A 24,649-nucleotide genomic window follows, 5' to 3' on the forward strand; every position below is an offset into this window, starting at 1 on the left:
CTCTGCATGGGGCTACCCTCCGGAAGGATGGCTGGGAATCCGCACCCTGGCAGGCTGGCTGGACTCATTGGGTTTGAGGCTAGCTTCTTTCTAGCTGGTGACCTCAGGCAGGTTACTTAACCTCTCTGAACCTGTTTCTGCGTCTTTCAACGGGGGTTACAGTAGTTGCTATTTCATAGGATTATTGTGAAGGCAGAGTGATATGATGTTTGTTTTGTGTATAGGCAGTGCCTGGCATACAGTAAGTGCTCAATAGATGTTGGCTTTTATTAGTGCAGCCTCTGGTGGGTGTTTGACGGCACAAGGCAGGATTTCAGACCCACAGGCTCTGGGCTCCAGGCAAACAGTCAAATCTGCAGCTTGTTGCTGGGATGAGAGAACCAAAGTAAGAATAACAGCATATACTGTTTGAGGGCTTTCTATGGGTTTGACTCAGGGGTGGACATTTTATAGGAATTACTCATAAAATCTGCATCACAATCCACTAACACAAGTATCTTCTCATGGTCCCTGTTGTGGATTGAATCATGTCCCCACAAAAAACGTGTTCAAGTCCTAACCCCTGCTACCTGTGCATGTGACCTCACCTGAATAGAGGGTCTTTGCAGATGTAATCAAGTTAACATGACGTCATACTAGATTAGGGTGGGCCTTAATCCAATGACTGGCATCCTTATAAGAGAAGGAAATTTGGATACACACACAGAGGGAAAACGGGCCATGTGACGATGGAGGCAGCCACTGGAGTTATGCTGCCACAGGCCAAGGAAGGCCAAGCCTGGCTGCAGCCATGAGAAACTGGGAGAGAGGCATGGATGCGATTCTCTCTCAGAGCCCTCAAGAAAGAACCAACCCTGCCGACACCTTGACATTAGACTTTCAACCTCTGGAACTGTGAGATGATAAATATCTGTTGTTTTAAGCCACTAAGTTTGTGGTGATTTGTTTACAGCAGCCCTAGGAAACAAATAGAGCTGCATGTCACAGATGAGGAAACTGAAGCTCAGAGAGGTTAAGTCACCAGCCCAAGGCACGCAGCTGGCAAGTGCCAAGGTCAGGGTTTGAGCCTGGGGCTGCCTTGCTCCAAAGCCCTTCCTCCTGGTCAGTGGCATGTTGGCCTGGTCACTGTTTGGTGTTGTGGTTATTTGAGCACAGGGCCCGTGGCATGGGTCCCTGCATGCCCAGGGATGGGTCAAGGGGCTGCTCAGCGTGGGCAGGCTAAAGGCAGAAAAGGGGGTCTAGCAGGAGCCTTGTACCTCAGGGAGCCAGCCTGCAAGTCACATTGTAGGTCACCAGGCCACTGAGGGCTTGAGCTCCAGGCTCTGTCTGTGTCGGGGTGGGGGTGGAGGGGCGGGGCTGGAGGAGAGTCCAGCTGGTGCTGAGGGTCCTGGGTGAGGCCAGCCCATGTCTTTAGAAGACTCAGGTTCTAATCCCAGCCTTGCTTCTCTCCAGCCTCATGACCTTGGGCAAATGATCTCACCTCTCCGCGCCACAGTTTTCTCATCTGGAAGATGGGCACGAGGCTCACGGGGCTGGGGGCAGCAGGGCAGGAGACAAAGAACCATTGTGGCTGGCGCTTCCCTCACCCACTCGGCTCCCCGCCGGGAGATGATGTAGGGACCGTTGCCCCAGTGACGGGAGGGGGCAGCCCTGGATTCGCTCTGGGAAACAGGAGGTCCAGGCTGCACAGGTCACCACCCCAGCCACAGGAAACCAGCTGACGCCCTCCTCTCCTGTCCCTGCCCAGGAAGGGACTTGCTGTCCCATCAACAACCCAGCGTAGCTTCTGAGAGCCACACTCAGAGCTGCTGCGGTCCAAGATAGCATCCAGTTCCCTCATTTTATAGGATGGGCTGCCGAGGCCCAGAGAGGGGAAGGGACTTGGCCCAGGTCACACAGCACCCAGGGGCAGGCAGGAGTAGAGCTCAGGACCTGTGACTCTCAGCAGCTACAGTGGCGATAATGGATCTTGGTCTCTGACTCTCTGTCAGACTCAGCTGCATACATTACACATAACAGCCCATCCAGTCCTCACAACCTCACAGGGTAGATACCATGATGACCCCTATTTTACAGATGAGGAAACAGTGGTATGACATTGTCAGATATCTCTCTGCTAATAGGTAGCAGAGTCAGGATTTATACCCAGGCAGTTGGAGCTGGATAAAGTCCTATAGCATCTGGCCCAATTCTCCTGTTTTTTTTTTTTTTTTTTTTTTTTTTGCGGTACGCAGGCCTCTCACTGCTGTGGCCTCTCCCGTTGCGGAGCACAGGCTCCGGACGCGCAGGCTCAGCGGCCATGGCTCACGGGCCCAGCCGCTCCGCGGCATGTGGGATCCTCCCGGACCAGGGCACGAACCCGCGTCCCCTGCATCGGCAGGCGGACTGTCAACCACTGCGCCACCAGGGAAGCCCAATTCTCCTGTTTTTGAAATGGGGAAATTAAGACCTGAAGTGGTGAAGAGACATGCCCCAAACCACACATGTAAATGGCATGTAAATGACTGGCCCAGGCCTCCTGAGGCTGACACAGTTAGTTGCCTACCATCGGCCTCTCCATCTTTACTCACAGGACCCAGGCTTTCTTCATGGTGGCAGTGTGCCCAGATTAAAAAAACCCAAACAGATTTTCCTATTCTCCCTAGCACATTGGGTTGCCACGTGACACATTCTAGCCCATGAAATCTGAGCAGATTCACTGAGCAGGGCTTCCAGAAGAGTCTTTGAAGGGAGGTCACCCAACTGGTATGGGCTTTTATCTCTTTGCCAATCCCTTTCTTCCTGTCCAGAACACAGACAGGATGCTGGAGCAGGGGCAGCCATTGTGTGATCCTGAGGCTATGTGTCTGAGGATGATGCCACATGCTGAGGAAAGCTGAGCAGAGAGAAGATAGGAGCCAAGTGGTGTCTCTCAGCCCGGGGCTGCCTTCTTCTGGATTTCCTGTTACATGAGAACAAGAACATTCTCTTTGATTTAAACCCCAGTTCAGTTTTTTTCTTTTTAATTTTATTACTTACTGCTAAGTGTAATTCTAACTTATTGGGTTTAGATTCTGAATCTTAAATTCTAATCAAGTTGGTGTCAGAAGGTCACAGACTGTCCAGTTCAGTGATTTTCTTTTCTTTTTCTTTTGGCTGTGTTGGGTCTTCGTTGCTGCGCACGCCTTCTCTAGTTGCAGTGAGCAGGGGCTACTCTTCGTTGCAGTGCGTGGGCTTCTCATTGCAGTGGCTTCTCTTGTTGCGGAGCATGGGCTCTAGGGGTGTAGTCTTCAGTAGTTGTGGTGCGTAGGCTCAGTTGTTGTGGCACACGGGCTTAGTTGCTCCGCTGCATCTTCCTGGACCAGGGATCTAACCCATGTCTCCTGCACTGGCAGGCAGATTCTTAAACACTGAGCCACCAGGGAAGTCCCCGGTTCAGTGATTTTTAAATTTTGTGCTGCATATGTGCTTTATGGGACCTGCAAAACCACTGATTTGAAATCTATCATCTATCGGTCTATCTATCATCTATCTATTTATCTCTCTATTATCCATCTATGTCCTCTATCTACTATCTATCCATCCATCTCAATTCCCAGACACTGTGGGAGGACCCCATCTCTTTGCTTAAAAGAGGGAAGCTCTGTTTCTCCACTGCTAAAAAAATGTCTGAAGGCTGCCATCTTATCAAACTCTTATATTTATTTATTAAAAAAATTTTAAAAAAGTCTTTATTGAATTTGTTCCATTATTGCTTCTGTATTATGCTTTGGTTTTTTGGCCACGAGGCGTGTGAGATCTTAGTTCCCTGACCAGGGATCAAACCCACACCCCCTGCATTGGAAGGTGAAGTCTTAACCACTGGGCCACCAGGGACGTCCCCAAACTCTTACATTTACATGTGAGGAATCTGAGACTCGGTGAGACAATGCTTGACTCAAGCCGAGAATAGCAGGAGGAGGGATGAAGAGGCCTCACTGCACCTTGCAGGGAGGAAGGGGCTGGCAGGGAGGGATGATTCCGTGTCAGACAGCAAGCAGCCCCACGAACGCAGGTGCAGACAGTGAGAGCACAGCTGAGCCTCAGATGCACTTGGATGGAGGAATCCACGGTGACAGAGATGGAAAATGGGGCAGCGATCAGCTCTGGGCAGCAGCACTGACATGGGAGGTGAAGTCCAAGTCACTATCTTGTAGAGCCTGGGCTGGGGGATGGGGATGTATTGTGAGCAAGACAGACAGCATCCCTGCTCCAGAGAGCTGCTGAACAGTGCTCAGACACAGATGTCCCATAGAGGAAGGACCCCAGCACCCCATGCCTAAAGGAGACATGTTGGGAAGAGCCTTTGAGCATTGGGACACGGTTTCTAGTTCCTGCCCTGCCATGGCTTTGCTGTGTGGCCTGAAGTGACTCTCTGCCCTCTCTGGGTCTCTAGAGTGGGTGGGAGAAGCTCTCGCAATGGACATCCGGAGAGTCTGGTGGAACTAGAATGATATCGCTTTTGAATGTACCTCTGTGTTTCTTCACTGCTTTTATGTGACTCTCCTCCCTTTTCAGCCAGAGGCGTCCAGGGTCTTAGAGAGGAATAGGATTGGGCATCAGTAGCACAAAGGGGAAGAATTGATGTTCAGCTTTTGACTGAATAGGATCCTGCAGCCCTTAGCCAGATAATGGTCTTGAAAGCCAGGCTTTGTTGAGAGAGAGGAAAGTCTTTCTAAATCCCCAAAGTCCTCTTTGCATATCAAGAGCCCAGTCTAGCTGCCTCTGAGATCACAAGAAGAGAGTGTGGAGAGGATGGAGGAGATGAAGAGGGAAATTCCCACCAGGGAAGGAGAGGAAGTGAGGGTCTGCTATTATAGGAGCGGGGAAAGACAAATCCTGGTGAGGAAGGACGAGTTTGCGGACAGAGCCTGGGTCCCAAGGAAACACCCAGGGGCGCCTACTCTCCTGGGCATCAGCCTACGGAGAGGATGTGACCACAGACACCAGGAACCCTACACAGGGTCCGAGAACATCAGTGCTGGCAGTGCTTTATGCCGCTTATCCAGTGTGGGGAACGGGGTGGGATTGTGGAGCTGAGAACATGACATTGGTGGGAGAGGGCGTCTGGTTTGATACGGCTGCCTGAGCGTTACTGGGTCCCCATGACCTGAGTAGGGTGACCAGGGGCTCAAGAATTGCAGCATGCCCCCAGGATCATGAGACCAGCAAAGAGAGGCCCCTTGTGACCAGGGGCAATGGGTGAGGAGCCTCTCTGGGCCACTGCAGTGGAGGCTGGCTCAGGTCCAGGCCTGCTGGACCAGTGCTATCACCAGCAGCCACAGTGTGGACCGCAGCCAGCACTGAGAGAAGCGGGAAGACGGGTCCTCAAGTGGGTGCCAGTGTGGACCAGGTGGGCAACACATAGATGGGAGACCTCACCCCACTGCCTCCAAGAAGCTCTGTCAACTTCCCCCACTTGTCCTTACCCTGGCTGCCATATTTGGAAGGAGAGACGGGAAGGGGAAACACCGAAACACTGAGCATTCCCCCCCAAGGCAACTGATAACCCCAGAGAGACCCTGTTACACTGGAGGGGGTCCTATTTAATTGGTGATGAACTTGCCAATGAAGAGTCCCTCTCTTCTCCCCCAACCCCCATCATCTCTGGGATGGGTGTTGGAGCATGAGATGAGGTCGTTTGTGAGAAGTCTAAGAAAGTTACATTTACTTTTCCTTTGTGCATCTGATTCACAGTGTGCACTTTTGAGCTGCGGATCCCAAGGGCAGGGCCTGTCCATCTTTACGTTTGTCCTTCCCTTTCTTTGGTCAGGTTTTGCTTTGCCGGCTATGTGGATGGAGGCTGGCATGGGCGGGGGAGGGGGGCAGCATACAGGTGGTATCTGCCCAGTCCCTTAGGAAGCGTTGTCACACGTAGTGTTAAGGATAATCACCCCTCTTCGGGGCAACTGAAGCTCAGAGAGCATAAGCAATTTGTCCAAGGTCATACAGCAAATTGGTAATGGAACTGGGATTTGAACTTGTATCTTTAGTTTCTTTTCTTTTTTTTTTTTTGCGATACGCGGGCCTCTCACTGTTGTGGCCTCTCCCGTTGCGGAGCACAGGCTCCGGACCCGCAGGCTCAGCGGCCATGGCTCACGGGCCCGGCCGCTCCGCGGCATGTGGGATCCTCCCGGACCGGGGCACGAACCCGTATCCCCTGCATCGGCAGGCGGACTCTCAACCACCGCGCCACCAGGGAAGCCCGTGTCCTTAGTTTCTGAAAGACACGTGCTTCTCACTCACACAGGCCCTGTAGGAGCACCACGACCATGTGATTGATGGTGGTGGTTACAAGACCATGATCTACTTGGGGACCCTACCAGCGTGTGACAGGAGACATCCATGATGATTAGTCAGGGGCCACGGGGGAACTGCCTCCTAGCTTCTGGGCCATCCCTCTTTCTATAGTGCAGGAGGAGGCCCAGATGAAAGCCTCATACATGCCTGGCAATAATTGCCCCACAATTACCTTTATTTATCAAACTCAGAATGAAGTGTGATTATGAAGTGTCTCAGGAGAGCTGCATGGAGTTGGGGATGGTCCAGGGTCGGACTGGCACCCCAGTCACCACAGGAGGGAAGGCCAACCAGCGTGGGCATCTGGGGAGGGCCTCCCAGGCCCCGTGGATGAGCAGGGTAAGGTCTGGCTCCTGCCCGGCTGCTGGCTTCCAGGGGGCTTTGAGTCTTTCTCTTCCCTTTCCTGATCCCAGCCTCTTTCTGTGGAAAATGAGGCAAGCTCTCGGCCCTGCTCATTTCACAGGGAAGGAAGGGAAGCCGAGACTCAACAAGTGATTGGCGCTGTGCTCAGCCTTTCACACATGCCGCGAAATCCCTTTCATGTATCACAGATGAGATATCATTTAATCCTCCAAACAGGACTTGACCAAGATGTCACATCCTCCAGGAAGCCTTCCCGGAGCCCTCAGTTTGGGCCAGATGACTCTCTATCTCCACTCCTGGACATTGGTGGGGTCTTTACTGTCCTGGGGGTTGAACTGTCATCTCTTTGCCTGGACTGTGAGCTCTGCAAAGGCCAAGATAATTTTGGACTCATGTTGGCATTCCGGGCACCTAGGACAGGCCTCTAGTAGATTCCCCATAAATGTTTGTTGAATCAATGAATGACAGATAAGGAAACTAAGGCTCATGGGGGTTCAGAAACTTGCCCGAGGACACAGAGTTAATAATTCTCAGAACCAGGAGTCAACCTGTTTGACTGAGTACTTTGTACTAGTGAGAGGAGAGAGTTCAAGTGCTTTGAAAAGTGTACAGGACCAAGGATAAGCTGAGGTGCTGGCATTATCACTGCATGGTCACATGCCTGCGAGAGAGAGGACCACTTGGATGCCTGAGAATAAACATTCAGAAATGGAAGAACAGACGAGCTGATGACATGTCAGGCACTCTTTCACACACTAGTGTGATGCAGCTGTCCATGAGCTATCATCTCTAAATTCAAGGAACCCCTAGTCTAGTGGGGGAGACAGATGGGGAAAGACAGTGCGACACCTTCAGTGAATGCAGAATTTCAGGGGCCTGCATGTGTTTTGACCTGGGGCGGAACAAGGAAAGGTTTCCCGGAGTACTTGACATTCACCAGAGAGAACAGCCTGTGCAAAGGTACAGGGGTGAGGGAACATTGGCTCTGCTGGGTTGACCTGTCGGTCCAGGAAGGCACCAGAAGCGGCAGGATGGGAGGTTGCGGCCCAGCACTGGCCTCTCCCCAGTCTGCTGAGCCAGCCAATCACTCTGCAGCTCTGAACCTGCAAGCTCCAGTGGCTCCCGGCCACTGACACACCCAGCCAGATCCTGTGGCACGAGAAAGGAGGAAGCAATCTTGGTTTGTTCAGTTTCCTCTGGTCCTTCCGTAATCCCTGTGCTGGCTCTAAGGAGCAATGCCTCAAGACAGCTTTGCACAGCAGGACGGATGGAGGGGCAGAGGCTGCTCTTCCTGTCTGGGGCTCCTTTGCATCCACGATCCATGTGCGTCCAGCTGAGGCTGAGCTGGCTAGAAGAACGAGGAAGGCTCAGCATTTGTTGAGGATTTGTTGGGGGCTATGCACGGTGCTGGGCGCTTTCATACATTATCTCAGCTCTGCATCGCAGCCTTGAGGTGGCACTGTTATTCCCATTTCATAGATGAGAAGGCTGGCGCTTAGGGGGTGGGTGATTAGGAGGCTGGTCTGTGGACATATAGCTCATAAACCATGGGGCCAGCATTTGGACCCAGGAGTGTCTGAGTCCCCTGTGCCAGGCTGCCTTCCAAACTCACCTGAGGTTCTTAACAGACCAAACATTTCTCCAGCAGGGTAAGGCCTTGCACAAAAGGGCCAGGTGGGGAAAAGCCCGTCCAGCCAAGTGACTGATACTGAAGATGAGTGTTGGCCCTGACAGGTGGGTCCAGGGCACATGAAGTAGGGAGCAGTCACGAGGGCCTGGAGGAAAGATTGGAAAAGCTTGGTTCTTTTCAGCCACTTCTGACCTTGACTGCCTTGGAATGAGTGCTCTTTAGAGGGAGACAAGAATACTATTCATGGTCCTTTATATTTTAATATACATAAATATCCATCCATCCATCCATGCACCCATGCAAGCATGCATGCATGCATCCATCCATCCATGCATCTGCTCGTGTATCCCCATTCCCATGAACATTTTCCATCCACCTGCTGATTCATCAACCAATACTCCTATCCATCCATCCATCTACATGTCCATCTACTCTCAGTTCATCCATCCACCCACCCATCCAACCATCTACCACCCCCGTCTACCACCACACACTCATGGGTTAATTCAGTGCTCCAGCGAGAAGCTTCAAGGATCCAGGCGCTGTCTATATTTTTGCTCTGTGGTATTCAGAATGTCAGGCTTTTGTCCTCCATCATATCACCCCAGGCTGCCAGATCTCCTCATGGCTGCCTCATCTCTCAGCATCTTGTCCTCACACATCAGTGTTCAAAGGCCAGAGAGAGAACGTCTCCTCATTGTGTCCCTTTAATGAGGAAAACTCTTCTGTGGGATCCCCAGTACACTTCCCCTTGCGTCTCCTGGGTCAGAATTGCATCACATGGCTATTTCCAAACAGCTCTCTGGCAAGGGAAAAGGTAAAATCCTGATGGCGTTGAACTAAACAAGATGTGTTGCCTGGGGCCCCAGAGTCCTCCTAAACTGCTAGAGGCTTGAATAAAGTGGGGATTCATTTAGCAAGGAAGAAGGCAGGGGGAGAGGAAGGTGGCTGTTGAGTAAGCAAATGTGTCAGCCACTCCATCCATCTTTCCATTCACTCATTATCTGCACAGCGATTCATCCACCCATACGACCCTCATTTATCCATCCATGTGTCCATTCATCTCTCAAATGTTTATTGATGCCCACTGTGAGCCAGGCCCTATGCTCCCCGTATGGTGGGAACTCACAAGAAAAAGAGCTCTCTAGGGAGAGATATGGAGTTTCCCATAATACCTCCGATAACTGCTTTATTTAGTCACATTAAGAATAATATCTGAAGATCGTGCTGTGCACTGCAGTTTGCAAAGATCTCCAAGGACCACTCCTTCATTCCACACACGTTTGTTGAGCATCTGCCGCATGCCAGGCAGAGCTTTTCAGTTTTACAAAGCGCTTTTTCCTGCATTTGTCAGAATGAGCCCTCCAAAGTCAGAAACCGAATGTTCTCTGGAGGCAGGGATGAAGTAGCCCTCGGGCCTTCCTCAGAGCCAGGGGTGAGGAGTCCTCTGGGGTCAGGGATGGTGAAGAGCTCCTTCTGAAGTAAGGAAGTGTTTTCTGGAGACAGGGCAGGGCCTTTCTAGAACCACAGACTGAGCATTTTCTAGAGCTCACGATGGGTGCTGTTCAGAGCTAGGGTGGGGCAGGGTGTCCTCAGGCAGGGTGTCTTCTGGGCCAGGTATGATGGAATTGCACTGTGCTCAGCACGAAGCGGGTATCTCCACTAGATCCAAGGGCAGGTCTTTGCTCCACCGAACTGGGCTATGTCTCCGGCCAGCCCTCCAGGCGCTGTGCGATTGGTAGATGTGAATTTGTCTTTGAGACAGACGCCTCCATTTTAGTCAGGTCCACCACTCCCCCACCTTTCAAGCCCGATATACACTGAGCCTGTTACTGGTCTGTGCAATTTGGAGGTCTCAAGACTTCCAAATTCACCCTGGTAGCCCACCCAAACTCACCATCCCATGTTTTTCCACCTGGGCCTCTCTGCTCACACAGATGGGGCCGTGTGCCTGTAATAAATACCATTTCCATCCATGCGGCAGCCTGAAATGGGCCTCACCTTCCAGGTGATCAAAGTCCAGGCCTCGCAGATGGGAGGAAATGCCTCCAATATGTACATCTTAATGGCAGGCAGGACATATCAGGACATTAGGAATGTCAGCTTTTCAGAACATTCTTGCCTGTCATGGCCCCTTAAATCTTTGAGTTGAAATTATTGGTTTAGAGAGGTGTTGCTGGGAGGGGAACCACTTCCAGGGTCCGAGAGTGGGCTCTTGTCTAACACTCGGCAATGAACTGTCCGAGGAGACACATGTACAGACCAAACAAAAGGTTTTATTGGAAAGGGGCGCCCGGGCGGAGAGCAGCGGGGTGAGGGAACCCAGGAGAACCGCTCTGCCACGTGGCACACAGTCTCAGGTTTTATGGTAATGGGGTTCGTTTCCGGGTTGTCTCTGGCCAATCATCTTGCTTGGCCCGTATCTGGTGACTCAGGGTCCTTCCTGGTGGCGCACGCATCTCTCAGCCAAGATGGGGATTCCAGCGAGAGGGCTTCTGGGAGGTTAGGGCAGGACATACGTCTCCTCTCTCCTCCTTCTGGCCCCTCCCGAATTCTCCCAGTTCGTTTTCAGCCGCAGCCCTGCGTTCTTTATCGGGACCCCCAGTTGTGAGACAACTCAAGCAAGTGATTAACATCCTGCCTGGCCAAGGCAGGCAGTTTTGGTCAATGGTCCCCTAACAGAGGGACGCCATAAATAAGTGACAAGGGGCCAGCTACGTTCATGCCTTGGAATCCTCCATACCCAGTGCCTGGGAGTCCTTCAGACCCCTGAGCTGCGATTACTCCAGACTGAGTCATCACTTTGGGGCTCAGAATCTTCCACACCCCACGGTTACGGTCCCCCACCCACGGGGGCTAGAATGGTATAGGATGAGGCAGCCGGTTCTTACTGGTGATTGTAAGAGGTGCTTGTGGCATCCCTTCCCAAATCCGCTTTCAGCGACGTCAGATTGATAGCTCGAAGTCAGCCATGATGGGAGTATTCCAATTGCCACAGAAATCGGCAAACACTACCCATCAGTAGTTCCCCTCCCCCACCAAGAGCCCACTGTTAAATTTACCAGCACCCCACTCAGAGACCTCCAGACTTAGAGCTGAAAGCCCTCCAGATTTAGGGGTGGAGGATTCTCCACTGCCAAGGGCAGTTGGTTCTCCAGATCTCGTGATGAAAAGATTTTCTAGAGTTTTGGATATTGTATTTTCCAGAGCCCTGGGCAGAATAGTTTTCAGTCATGAAGGGAGTGTTCCCTACAGCTTAGGATGGAGTGTTTTCCAGAGCCAGCAATGGAGTGATTTCTAGGGTCAGGACCAGTGTTTTCCAGATCCAAGGATGGAGGGTTTTCCAGAGCCATGGATGGAAGTTTTCTCAGGCTTAGGAGTTGAATTTTCCAGAGCTGGGGATTGAGAGTTTTCTTGAGCCAGAAACAATTTCCCCCAGTTCATAGTCGTAGACTTTTCCAGAGGTAGGCAAGGAAATGTTCAAGATGGACCACTGTGTCTCAGTTCAGGGTAGAGAACGGCATCTCCTCAGAGGCAAAGGAGGCTGGCGTCTGGGCTGCTCAATATTCAGGGTCTCCACATTTACACCGAGACCCTATCAAACCCATTGTCCTTGGTTACGGCTCCCAGATAGAGGGTGGCTAAACTTGTCAGCATCTCAGCCTCATAGATAAACTTGAAAATGGTTCATACCCCCCAGAAGAACAAGTTCTCGGCACAGTTCACCCAAGGTCTGAAGGAAAACTCACTGAGTCATTTAACTACAGTGGAGAAAAGTCTAAAAGCAAGTTCCCTGCATTAACCCTCGGGATATGAAGGACCTCAGAGCCTCTTTCATCAACTGGAGTGTTGAGCCCTTCTCCATTCATCATTACGTCGCTCACTTCTTGGTAATTTAACCACCTGCCCTAAATAAATAGTTGTGAGGAGACCTGGACGTTGGAAAAAATCGCGGCTTTCGCATGATCAGAACCAGGAGAGGATCCTTGGGCAAGTTACTTACCAAGTCTGCGTTCAGTTTTTTCATTTGACAAATGGCAACCGTGCAGCCCATTCTGTGTGTGAAGCTCCCAGCATGGTGCCTAGGGGAACAGAAGCCTTCTAATCAATGTAAGAAACAATGCAGGCAGTGGGGAAAAACAAACACTGGCCTGTCTGGGGGTCGACACTCTTTAATGGGGTGGCCTGGGAGACCTCACTTCCTCCTCTGACCCTCAAGGGGTAAAACTCTGTAAACTGTAACACCGTAAAACTCAGGGGTTAAAAGAGATGATGACAACACATACCCACACTGGCTCTGACACATATTTACATTCTAGGAACTGAACCTTGGCCTCCAGAAAGCTGCCCCAAAGCCTATCCTTTGTGCAGGGAGAGCTGAATCATTTCTCAGTGTCTGTAATGACATCCATTGACATCTCGTTGGAGCAATAGGTGAGGTTCTCATGGTATAAACATGGTGACTCGGCCAAGAACCCAGGAATGGAAGACACCTCCTGGTTAATCAATCCTCCTCCCTCGAGATTCCCCAGGTGTCTCTACGTGTAAAGATGAAAAACAAATGGGAAATTAAAGTGTTCCAGTGACAACAGAGAAGTGAAGCCTGCATCCTCTCTTCGAGAAGGGCTATCTGCCCAGAAGGGAAGTATGGCATTTCTCATCACACGAACAGAATCTGTTCCTGAAGATGTGTAGGAAAGTGACACTTTGGAGCTGCTTTCCCAGCTCATCCAAACTCCCAACCAATTAACCCAAATATCTCAAAAACACTGTTAAACACCTAAATGATAACCTTTCAAGGATTTCTGCCTCAAATAAAGCATTGAAAAATTGAAATCAATAAGAAATTATTATTTCCTACTTTTTATCATTAAAATATTACCCATTTATTGAACCCTGCATGAATAATCGGGGAGTAGGTTTGTGTACATTGATGTACACAGTGTAGGGTGTGAAGGAGGTTTTCCTTCTGTACCACAATGGACACGTGCTACAAGGTAAATAACAAGTACAGGGATAGGTTAAGATGCTAGAGTCCATCTGAATTGGAGCTGCGCTGGGAGTGCCCCCAGGTGTCTGGCAGAAGCAAGGAAAGTGTATGGAAAAGAATCAAGCAAATGCCTGATCGCTATGGGAGAACAGTGGAGATTCACCTCGAGTGCACACTGCATTCTCCCACCTGGACCTGTGTACAGTGTAAATGCTCTGACAGTGAGGAACACGTGTCTATTAATTTACACATATTTTCTATTCTTTTTGTAAGCCATTCAGATATTAGGATTCAGCTAGTGTGAAATAATTACAATTACATTTCCATCACTATTCAATTTATTAAAGTTATAGACCTTAGACCCTAGCTCTTTCTTTGGCTTTCACTTTCAACTTATATATCTTGATATTTTACTTATGAACTTAGTAATTTTTATATAAAGGCAAGATCACATTTACTTGTTCATTGATTCATATTCAATTAACTCATACATCTCACAGATTAAATTCCCATAGACTTTTAACGCCATTTACACATTTAATTAAGCAAATTCCTTTAGATATTTCAAACTACAGTTACAAATTCAGTTTGATTCAAACACTTCAAACACCTGACAAGGAAGACTTACAAATATGACGAACAAATTATTCCTAAGCACTTAAACAACTTCTGTAAATCTAATCAGACATAAAATTAGTTGCTTAGATTTCATTTCATACATCATAAAAAAAAACCCAGGTAGAACATCCATAAAACAAAACAATGATTATAAAATTTACTACAACTGTAAACATAGCTTGTATAAAAGTAGCAATATTATGATTCATTTCTTTATTGTCTTACTTTGTTAAAAGAAACATGTGAGTTAATTTATAAATTTCTCACCCCAATTAAGATGAACTACATTACTATCTTACATTAAAGCTAAGGTTACTCAGTAGAAGACTCAGGTCCATGACATGGGTGGGGTGACTTTATTTGGTTGAATCTTGAAGATTGGGCCATGGGACACCAGTCAAAAATGCTCAAGACCATCAGAGGCCCAAGCATAGGTAGACTTTCCAGGCATCAGATGGGTTGGCCTCCATCTCAAGTTGTCTATCTTTTTCTTCATTTGTTGGAGTTCTTTTTTTTAAAAAAAAAAATTTATTTATTTATTGGCTGCGTCGGGTCTTAGTTGCGGCAGGCAGGGTCTTTCATTGCAGCATGCGAGTTTCTCTCTAGTCGTGTCATGGCATGTGGGCTCCAGAGCACGTGGGCTCTGTAGTTGTAGTTCCGCCATGCTGGCTTAGTTGCCCTGGCATGTGGGATCTTAGTTTCCTGACCAGGGATCGAACCGGTGTCCCCTGCATTACAAGATGGGTTCTTAACCACTGGACCACCAGGGAAGTCCCTGATGGAATTCTTTATGTATTCTGGATGTGAGTTCTTCGCCAGATACGTCTGTTGTAAATATCTTCTTCCACTCAGTTGAAATGGAGAGTCTGGGTCTCTTTTCTGAAATTCTATAATCAATTGCATACTCAAGATCACCTCTTGAATGTCCAATGGACAAGTCAACCTTTATATGGTAAAAATGGAACTTTTGTTTCTGGATTTTCCATTTTCCCACTTCGTCCCCTCTCCTGAAACTATTCCAGATCAGAAGTTGGCACCATTATTCATCCAGTTGCCTAGTTGCATTCTTTTCAACAGAAAGTATGTAAAAAAATAAATGCTAACTTGACAAATAAACACCCATGTAACTACCATCTAGGTCAAGAAAAACATTGCCAGCACTCAAAAGTTTCTTGTAAATCTCGAAAAAAAAATGTATTTTGGGGCTTCCCTGGTGGTGCAGTGGTTGAGAGTCCGCCTGCCGATACAGGGGACACGGGTTTGTGCCCCGGTCTGGGAAGATCCCACATGCCGTGGAGCGGCTGGGCCCGTGAGCCATGGCCGCTGAGCCTGCGCGTCTGGAGCCTGTGCTCCGCAACTGGAGAGGCCACAACAGTGAGAGGCCCACATACTGCAAAAAAAAAAAAAAAAAAAAAAAAAAAAAGTATTTATATTATATTTTAGTTTTTCCTGTATTTGAACTTTATATTGATGGAGTCACCCTGAATACATTTTTTTCATGTCTTTTTTCTTCCTTTCAAACTTACGCTGCTAATACCCATCCTGTCGTTGTGTGTAACTCTAGTTCATGCATTTTTATTGTTGCATATTATTCCACTATAATGTATATGCCATATTTTGCTCTTGATGGATAATTGGGTTGTTTTCAATTTTTAGCTAGTATGAATGTGCTTCTGTGCCTCTAAAAATATTCTTATACATTTTTATGATACATAAATGCATGAATTTGGTTAAGGTATGTACCTAGAACTATAATTGCTGGTCACAGGGTGTATCTATTTTCAACTTTCCCAGAAAAAGCCAAACTCTTTTCCAAAGTGGTTGTAACATATTTTTTTCTTGAGTCAGTATGGGGAAGCTCTACTTCTCTAGGGATTTGTCCATTTCACCTAGGACTTCAAATTTATTGGGCATGAACATTTTAACCACGTCCTCTTCTTTTCGATGTCTGTAGCATCCGCCCTGATGCCCCTCCCCCTTTTATTTTTGACATTGTTTATTTGTGTCTGCTCTGTATTATTCTTGGTCAATGTCCTCAGGGCAAAAGTGGCTTCCGTGATCACCTTCCTCTCTGGGTTTTTATATTTCCATCCAACTTGCCCTGCTCATTTCTTGTGATCTTGTCCACTCTTCATTGCTTTGAAGCTGCTTTTAAATGTTTATCAAGCACCTTTATTTGTTTTTGATGGGAGAGCTGGTCTTGAAAATCAGCCCCTCCGTTTCTGGAAGTTCATGATCATTCATTCATTCATTCCTCAGGTCCAACATGCGTTCTATCCGCTGATAAGTCCCATCAGTTCTGCTCTTAAAACAGACCCCAGCCCCACCCACTACTCCTAGCTGTCATCCTGCAATATAATATTTCATAATTGCTGTCTTGACTCAGTTTTGAGATCCTGACTAAAAACTCTCAATCCTCTTTGTGGGCACTTTGCTAAGCCAACAGTCCAGCCTCTTCTGTTACCAGATTCTGATGCTCTTGGGTTACAACAACACTCCCAACTAACAGAGACCCTGAAGCCGGGCATTGAGGGAGGACCCCCTTTTCCCTGGGCTGTAAGAAAAATTCAAAATACTCAATTCATGGAAGCCCAGAACCTACTAACCCCACCCTGCTTGCCACCTACCTTCCAGCTTGCTGGCACCTTTTCCCCAGGTGCAAACCTCTGTGTGGCCCTGCGTGGCAACCTTCTCTCATTCAGAGATGTAAACGTGCCCAAGTCTCTAAATCAGCTTCCCAGGTGGTCCCCTGCTAAATCCTCAGGCTGGGATGTAACTCTATGAGCCATATGATTACTTTAAGGAGTGCTTCTGCAAAACAGGGTGGGTGTGTAAAACACAAACATGCAAGAGGTTCTAGGACCTCTTTTGTTTTTGTCACATAGAGGGGTTCACATCTTCTCCTTCCAGTGATTGTACCGGCCACACTCTCTGATGCCCATAAGCCCCAAACAAACCATATCGAGTGGTCCTAGAGTCAACATACTGTCATGCCAAGAATGTGGGCTTTGGAATCTGACAGACCTGGGTTCGATCCAGTAGGCTGTGTAGTCTTGGGTGAGTCACTTTATCTCTCTGAAACTTTCAAATAATACCCACCTTTCAGGTTTATTTATTTATTTATTTTTTGCGGTAAGCGGGCCTCTCACTGCTGTGGCCTCTCCCGTTGCAGAGCACAGGCTCCGGACGCGCAGGCTCAGCAGCCATGGCTCACGGGCCCAGCCGCTCCGTGGCATGTGGGATCTTCCCGGACCGGGGCACAAACCTGTGTCCCCTGCATCGGCAGGCGGACTCCCAACCACTGTGCCACCAGGGAAGCCCCGCAGGGTTTTCATTAATGTCTAAAGTAGTAATGTATGTGAAGACCCCAAATGTGCCCTGGGCTGGAGAAAGTTCTAGCTACTGTTCAATTGCAAGATAGACCAGAATTGGAAAAGTGTGGTGAATTTGAAGTTGGGGCACCTACAGTATCTCCTGGTTCTGCCACACAACTCAACTGTGTCACTCTGGGCAGTCACTTCCCTTCTCTGGCCCTCAATTCCTCATCTCTAAAACCAAAGGTTGGGAATTCCCTGCTGGTCTAGTGGTTAGGACTCCACGCTTTCACTGCTGTGGGTCTGGGTTCAGTCCCTGGTCGGGGAACTAAGATTCTGCAAGCCGTGCGGCGTGGTCCAAAACAATACAAAACAAAACAAAACAAACAAAAAACCCCAAAGGCTGAACAAGAGAATTCCATCTAAGGACACTACCAGAAGCTCTCCCAGCTTCCCAGGTGTGGTGGTGACATCCACTCAGTCACTGAACCTGTGGCGCCACCTCCTTTTACCTGCTCCTGAATTTGGTTCTTCCCATCTCCACTGTAGGGGTCCTAGAAATCCCACCCGTCCTTGCAATAGCTCCCTCAAGCCCATCCTCCACATCGCAGCAAGAGTGAAGATCTTTCTACAATGCAAACCTAAATTAACCTAACCTTTGCCCTCAAACCCCTCTGGGAATACGGTCCAAGTTTCCCTGGCATGCCTCTCAAGCCCTTTGGGATCTTGTTCCTGCTTCCCCTTTCAGCTTTACCCTAACTCCTCTTCCTTTTCAATCCTCCCCTCCCCCACCATCCAGTTTCCTGCCATAGGGCCCCAAGTGCTCCTTGTTTTCTCTTGCCTCCCAGTCTTTGCACGGGCCATTCCCTCTGCCTGGAATTCCCTTCGCCACCCTTCTTCATCTGGCTAACTCCTTCAGGTCCCAGCTCGGCATCCCTTTCTCCTGGAAGACATCGTGGCCTGCCAGGTTGAGTAGGGACCCCCTCCTCTGTGTTCCCACAGGCCCGGTGCTCGCCATCCTTTGAGTCCTCAGCACACTGCCTTGTGATTTTCTGCTGGACTGTTGGCTTGCTCAGACTGGGGGCTCCGTGAGGGGGGGATGAGGTGCGCTCATGTCTGTATCTGCAGAACCCAGGCGGCACCTGGACGGTGGATGGTGCTCACTGCTGTTTGCAGGGTGAATGGATGGGTGCTCGGTTCCGGGACTGGGGGCTAGGCAGTAATGGTGTGTGTGTGTGTGTGTGTGTGTGTGTGTGTGTGTGTGTGTGTGTGAATGACCGCCTCTGGAGGAGTTTAGGTCCCTGGGCTGAGTGGGGGGCGGGGGAGTCCCCGGACCGCCGTAGGTTCGAAAGACCTGGAAACTTGGGCTCTCCCACCCGGAGCCTCCTCCTCTCATTCCTGCCCAGCGCCAGCCTGCGCTGTCATAGCAACAGCCCGCCCGGGCGGTTGGGTCAACCAATGGCAGCTGGCTCTGGTGACGTAATGCCCAGATCTTGCAGCTCATTGGCTCCGCTTTTGTCCAGGTCGGGGCGGGGCTGTGGGTGGGAGATGCGGTGGGGAGGAAAGAGCGCTGGGAGCGCTGCGAGCCCTGGGACTATCTCCGATTCAGTCGTGCGATTAGGCCCCCTGCTGCATGCCTCGCTGTATCGGTCTCCCTTAGGGCTGGGTGGCTTCTTCTTCTCCACCCTCTGTCTCTGCCCTAGGGTCCCTCTGAGTCTGAGTGCATCTCCCTGGCTCTCCTGGCAGCTCTGCCTCTCCGGCCGTCTCTCCCTCCTGTCTTGCTGGCGGGTGCCTTCTCCAAACAAGGGCGCAGTGAGAGCTCCTTGACTTGCAGCCAGAAGGTGACTCACTGCTTCAAACCGCAAGGCCTGCCTCGTCAGCCTCCAAGGCACCTTCTTCCCGAGTCTGTTGGAAAGCTCTGGGCCCCGGGCCCAGCGCTTGAGACCCTGGTGAGGGCCCGGGCTAGGCCTTTCTCTGATGTGCCTCACAGGTATTTGTTCTTGTTGACTTGTCACCCAGTCAAGGGGAAGGCTGGACGTTCTGTGCTTTGGAGCAAGGAAGGGAGGAGAGGACAGACTTAGAGAAGGAACAGGCATAAACTTCAGTAATTAGAGCAGAGAGGTTTAGGTGACACAACTGGGGGAACTTCAGAGAACAACAAGTGCGTAGGCACTGGAACGAGTGACCGAAAAAGGTAGTTGCACTTCTCTACCCTTCCACCCGTCCATCCATCAACACAACATATGGGTGCCTCTCGGTGCGAGGCTGCACTGTGCTGGCATTGGCTCAGTCTCCTGGGCTCCAGGAGTTACAGCTCAGTCAGGGAGGGAGACATACAAACCTTGGGTTTTGTTGGGATTCCAGAGGAGGGCAAAACTCATTCTGTCAGGTGTGAGGGCACAGGCAGGGCAGCTTCCTGGAGAAGGTATCCTTTGAGCTGATGTGTTTGGGAGAATGGATGATAGCTTGTCTGGATCAGCTTGGGTGGGGCAGGATAGCAGGAGACCAGTGTGGATGGATCCGTGTGGGTAGAGGGCCCAGGAATGTGAATACCTGGGAGTTGCACTTGATCCCAGGGCTTATGGGGAGCCACCCAAGGGGTCTGAGCAGGGGAGAGGCATGGTCAGATGTGGATATCGTGCAATCTTGCTGGCAGCTGGGATCTCATCTGTCTTGCTCAACCCTGAGTCCCAGCACAGAGCTCAGTGCCAGTCCACAGTAGGGGCTCTGGCTTTTGTTGAAGGAAAGCATGAACTGGAGGGGAGGGCTTGTTCTGACAGATGAGGGGTGAAATGAAGAGGCCGGCATTTGTGTGGCGGTGGAGGGGATGGGAAAAGTGGATGGGTTCAAGAGATGGAAAAGACGGGTGGAATGAACGGGGCTTGCTGGTTCCTTAGAGGCTGTGGGGGTGATGGAGAGGGAGGTGCCCAGGGTAACACCCATGATTCTGGCTTGAGCCGCTGAGGATGGGAGGAGAGGGAACACGGGGAGGGGGGGAACGATTTCAAGGGAAAGGTGGTTAATTTAGAGTTGGACCCACAGAGCCTGAGGTGCTTGTGAGATGTCCAGGTGGGGCTGTCTGTGGGGAGGTCTGGGCTAGGGTGACCAGCATAATGGTGGCTACGGAGGCCACTTAAGGACTGGGACACATAAGAGCAGGTTTGTCAGGTAAGGGTGTCCTTTAGAACCTCAGGGAGACCTGGCTAGGGTTCGGGAGTCCTGGGTTCTGGTCTGGACTCTGACCCTGGCTCGCTGTGTGACCTTAGGCAAGGTCCTCTCTGGTCTGCTGTCCCCCGGTCTGTCAGCAGAGCCTCTCAGAGATGGAGAGAGGCTTGGACTACTTCTCTTTTTAAGGCTTCTGGATATGGTTTTAAAAAAATATGAAGATGTGCCCAAAATGAGGTGACAAAAATGATAGTTATTTACCTTAGTCACATTTACAGATTAACATTATGAACAAAGATACGGGGATTTCATGTATGACCTCCTCTGGAGATAAAAGCCCAGATCAGTCATTTTGGGAAATTAGATCCCCGGTAGGGCCTTCCAGGTTGCCTGGAGTAATTGCCCCTTTTGGTAGGAAAGGCGCCTGGCTGGGGGCCGGGAGGCACAGAGCCAAGGTGCAGGTCTGAGCCGCAGCTGCTTCTTGTTCTAAGCCTGGATGTTCATGCCCCTCCCCTGGTTCCTGCTAGCCGCCAACATGGAGTCCCTTCTCCCAGAGCCCTCAGAGGCTGTGTTGATCCCAGGCCTGTGTGTTTCCGTGGGAGGAAAGCCCAGCATTGCAGGGCCTGCACCGCTACTTTCCTCTCCCTGCTCCTTGCTCCTCAGGACCAGGGCACTGGATGGAGTGCTGGGCTCTGCCTTGAAATCACCCTTGGGCACGTTGCTTCCTCCCAGCGTCTCAGAGTCTCAGCATCTCTGTGTCCTTGGGCTGTAGCCTGGTGACTGGCACAAGGTATGCACTTAATAAATGTTGGTTTAATTGGATTAAATTACAAAGTAATTTATTTGGCTGGAGTATGGACTGGGGGAAGGGTGGTAGTGAAAGTTGCCATCAAAATACGAGAAAGCCTGCAAATGTGCTTTGGAAAACGTAAGCCAAAGACATTATTTACGAGTCTGCATCACATCGCATTTGGCCCAAAGTCCCTGAAAGGCTTCCAGAGCAAAAAGTAGATGCAAAATGGGATTTCCTGCCCCAACTGAAGACATCTTTATTTCACAAAAATTAATTCTCTGTGGCCCAGTGGTCAAAGTGAGGACCCACCAGTGTTTCAAATCCCACTCCATCACTTTCTGGCTGTTTGACCCTCGACAAATGACCTAACTTCCTTGTGTATCAGTTAGACACAAGTGTAAATTGGGAATATTGCTATTACCCCACTCATGGGCTTGTTATGGGGATTAAATGAATTATTAGATGTAAAGTATTTAGGACAGTGACTGGCATGTGTGAGTGCCCAGAAACATTAGCTTTTATTATTGTTAGCAATGATGTAGCTTCTTTGACCCCATCCCTAGAACCGATCCCTATTAGCAGTTGGTGAGTGTGGCAGGTGGCTGAGCATCTGTTTAGCCCCTTCCTCTGCTCCAGGGCAGTGGTCCTTAATTTTATTTTTATTTTTTGGTACGCGGGCCTCTCTTACTGCTGTGGCCTCTCCCGTTGCGGAGCACAGGCTCTGGACGCACAGGCTCAGCGGCCGTGGCTCACGGGCCCAGCCACTCCGCGGCATGTGGGATCTTCCCGGACCGGGGCACGAACCTGTGTCCCCTGCATCGGCAGGCAGACTCTCAACCACTGTGCCACCAGGGAAGCCCTTAATTTTTATTTTTATTTTTAAATGCTGCACAACACAATATTTATTTCATTTGTTTCATTTATGTCACTTATTCTTTTATTTCTTTATTTCTGTTTGCTGCTGTTCTTTTACTTACTTAAAGAGAGAGGGAACGTTTGTGGCCTTTTTTTCCTTTATCTTTTTCTGTAGGCCGCCTTAAGCTTTCTAAATTTGGAATATTTAAGCAAGGTGAAGGGTAAAGGGGGTTTCGCAAAATCACTTGAGGGAAAGGAAAGGTTGCTCTGTTAATCATGCCCTGTGGTGGGTGATCAACTGCGTGTACAATTACGTTTCACTTTTAATTAATTGTGCTTAAGGCCTTAATTAAATTTGGAAGTTCCCTTCTTAGAGCAGCTCATCCTGATGGAGGTGCATGCGCTGGCTGATGTCACGGCAGTCATTGAACACAAGGCAAATGTTCTCTGTGTCCACAGCGCAGGTGAAGTGAGGGTAGCAATAGGGGCGCCCGTCTCCACTAGCAGTGCTGATTCTCAGAACTTCATCTCGAATGAAGTACTTGGCCCGGGTCACGCGTGGGTCCTCCCCGGACTCGGGAGTTGCATCCTCAGGAGTAGTTGAGCGAGCAAATTCTGGAAAGTAGTCGTCAATCTTCGAGTTTCCAGCAAGGACTTTCTCAGCGGGCAGATCTTGCTCGTTGAGGAACAGAATCACAGAGATGGTGCGCGGCCGTCTATTGTTCCAGATGCTCTTGAAGAGGTTCAGAGCCTCCTGCAGGCGGTTGGTCTGGTTGTCCTCCCGGATGACCATGTTGTAGCTGCTGCTGGAGACCACGAAGATGACGGCAGTCACATCGCTGAAGCACTGGATCCACTTGCGGCGTTCATCACGCTGGCCGCCCACGTCAAACAAGTGGAAGTTGACTTTATCCACCTGGAACTTGGTCTCAAAGATTCCAGAAGTCAGGACGCGGCAGCGCAGCAGGTCCTGGTCGCTGGGCACCTAGTCAGCCTCCTTGATGACGTCAATCTTGTCCAGGAAGTACTGGGCGCAGTCGACGAGCTGGTACTCGTTGGAGCGCTCGTAGCAGGCATGCACCCCTCCTCGTCCTCCCACAGAGCCTTGGCGTGCTCGTAGAGTTCGGGAGGGAAATCAAAGTCTGGCACGTTCATCACGCTCAGAATGTGGTCCACTCTGAACTGGTTCTCGGGGTTGGCCAGCTCCACGGGGGGGCACCAGGTTGCTCACGGCGGCCACGATGGTTTCAATGGCCTCTTTCAGGTTGTTTTTGATGTCTTGCACTTTGGTTGCCTTCTCACCATCGCTGTTGCTCCCTGCAGCCTGCGGCTCCTCTTCGCCGCCCTCTCCATTAAACCCATTAACATGCAGGATCCTCATTTGCTTCACGATGGTGCTTTTACCAGATTCTCCTAGCGGCCAGCAGCAGCAGGCGGTGCGTGGCCCGGTAGACCTGCTTGTCCTTCTGCAGCTGCTTCTCGATCTTTTTGTTGGCCTCGCGCTGCGCCTTCTCGTTGCGCTCGTCCTCGGTCTTACTGTTTCCGAGGCAGCCCATGGCGGCGGCGGCGGCGGCAGCGGTGGCGGCGGCGGGGCCGGGCGCGGGCTCGGCTCCTCGGGGAGGAGCGCGCGGGGCGGACAGCGGGCCGCGCGGGGAAGGTGGTGTCGTTCTGACCGAGCCGAGCGCGCGGCTCCCGGCCCCTCGAGCCGAAGCCGAGGGGTCTGATGGCCGCCGCGGACCGAGGCGGACCAGAGCAGGAGCTGCGGGAGCCGCTCAGTGGTCCTTAATTTTGAATGCACTTTAGAGTCACCTGGGGGGACCCTTCAGAACTCCCAGTGCTGGGCAGTACCCTTGAGCAGTTACAGCAGAATCTCTTGGGGTGCAACCCCAGGCCTCAGTGCCCTCCCAGGTCAATGGCAAATGTGCAGCCAAGGTTGAGAGCCAGAACAGTGGTCCTCACAGTCGACACTGGACCGGCAGTGCCAGCAACACATGGGAACTCATTAGAATGCAGATTTTCAGGCCCCACCCCAGCTCCCCTGGAGAATTAAAACCTCTTGGTAGAGAAGCCCAGCAGCCTGTTTTAAAAAATCCTCCGGAAGATTCAGAGGCTGCTAAAGTATGGCAACCACAGATCTAGAGGCTGAAAAGTGCAATATATTATTTTGAAAGTCACTGCTGTAAACTGCATTCTATTATTCCCAGTCTGGCAGGAATAGGGACCAATTCCCACCCACTGGTAACCACCATACCCTGTGTCATGGACTCCCAGCTGCTTTATATGGGTTCTCATATTTAGACCTCAGAGTAACGCAACACCAATAACCTCTCCTCCATCGTCTGGATGAGGAACTTGAGGCTCATCTCACCTTGAGGAAATCGTGTCCACGGCCTCACAGCTAGTTAAGGGACGGCGTGAGGACCCCCACAGGGCAGGATTTTTCCGAGTGTTGGCTTCACAAGGAAAGGGCCTGTTCAAGAGCCTGTCATAAGGCACAGAGAAGGCAAAGCTCTTTGAGATCACTGGCCCTCAAAATTATCCCAAGAAATAGCTGAAAAAAAAAAAAAAAAGAAATAGCTGAGAGTTGCACATGCAAAGGCTGG

The 24,649-nt window shown here is 50.2% G+C and overlaps 1 pseudogene; it reads right to left on the reverse strand.

Moving 5' to 3' along the window:
* Window positions 1–22,117: 22,117 nt before the first annotated feature.
* LOC131762242 (guanine nucleotide-binding protein G(s) subunit alpha pseudogene) lies at window positions 22,118–23,610 on the reverse strand (annotated as a pseudogene).
* Between the last annotated feature and the right edge of the window lie 1,039 nt (window positions 23,611–24,649).

This window comes from Kogia breviceps, chromosome 1 (genome assembly GCF_026419965.1).
Source record: "Kogia breviceps isolate mKogBre1 chromosome 1, mKogBre1 haplotype 1, whole genome shotgun sequence".
In the NCBI taxonomy this organism is placed as follows: Eukaryota; Metazoa; Chordata; class Mammalia; order Artiodactyla; family Physeteridae; genus Kogia; species Kogia breviceps.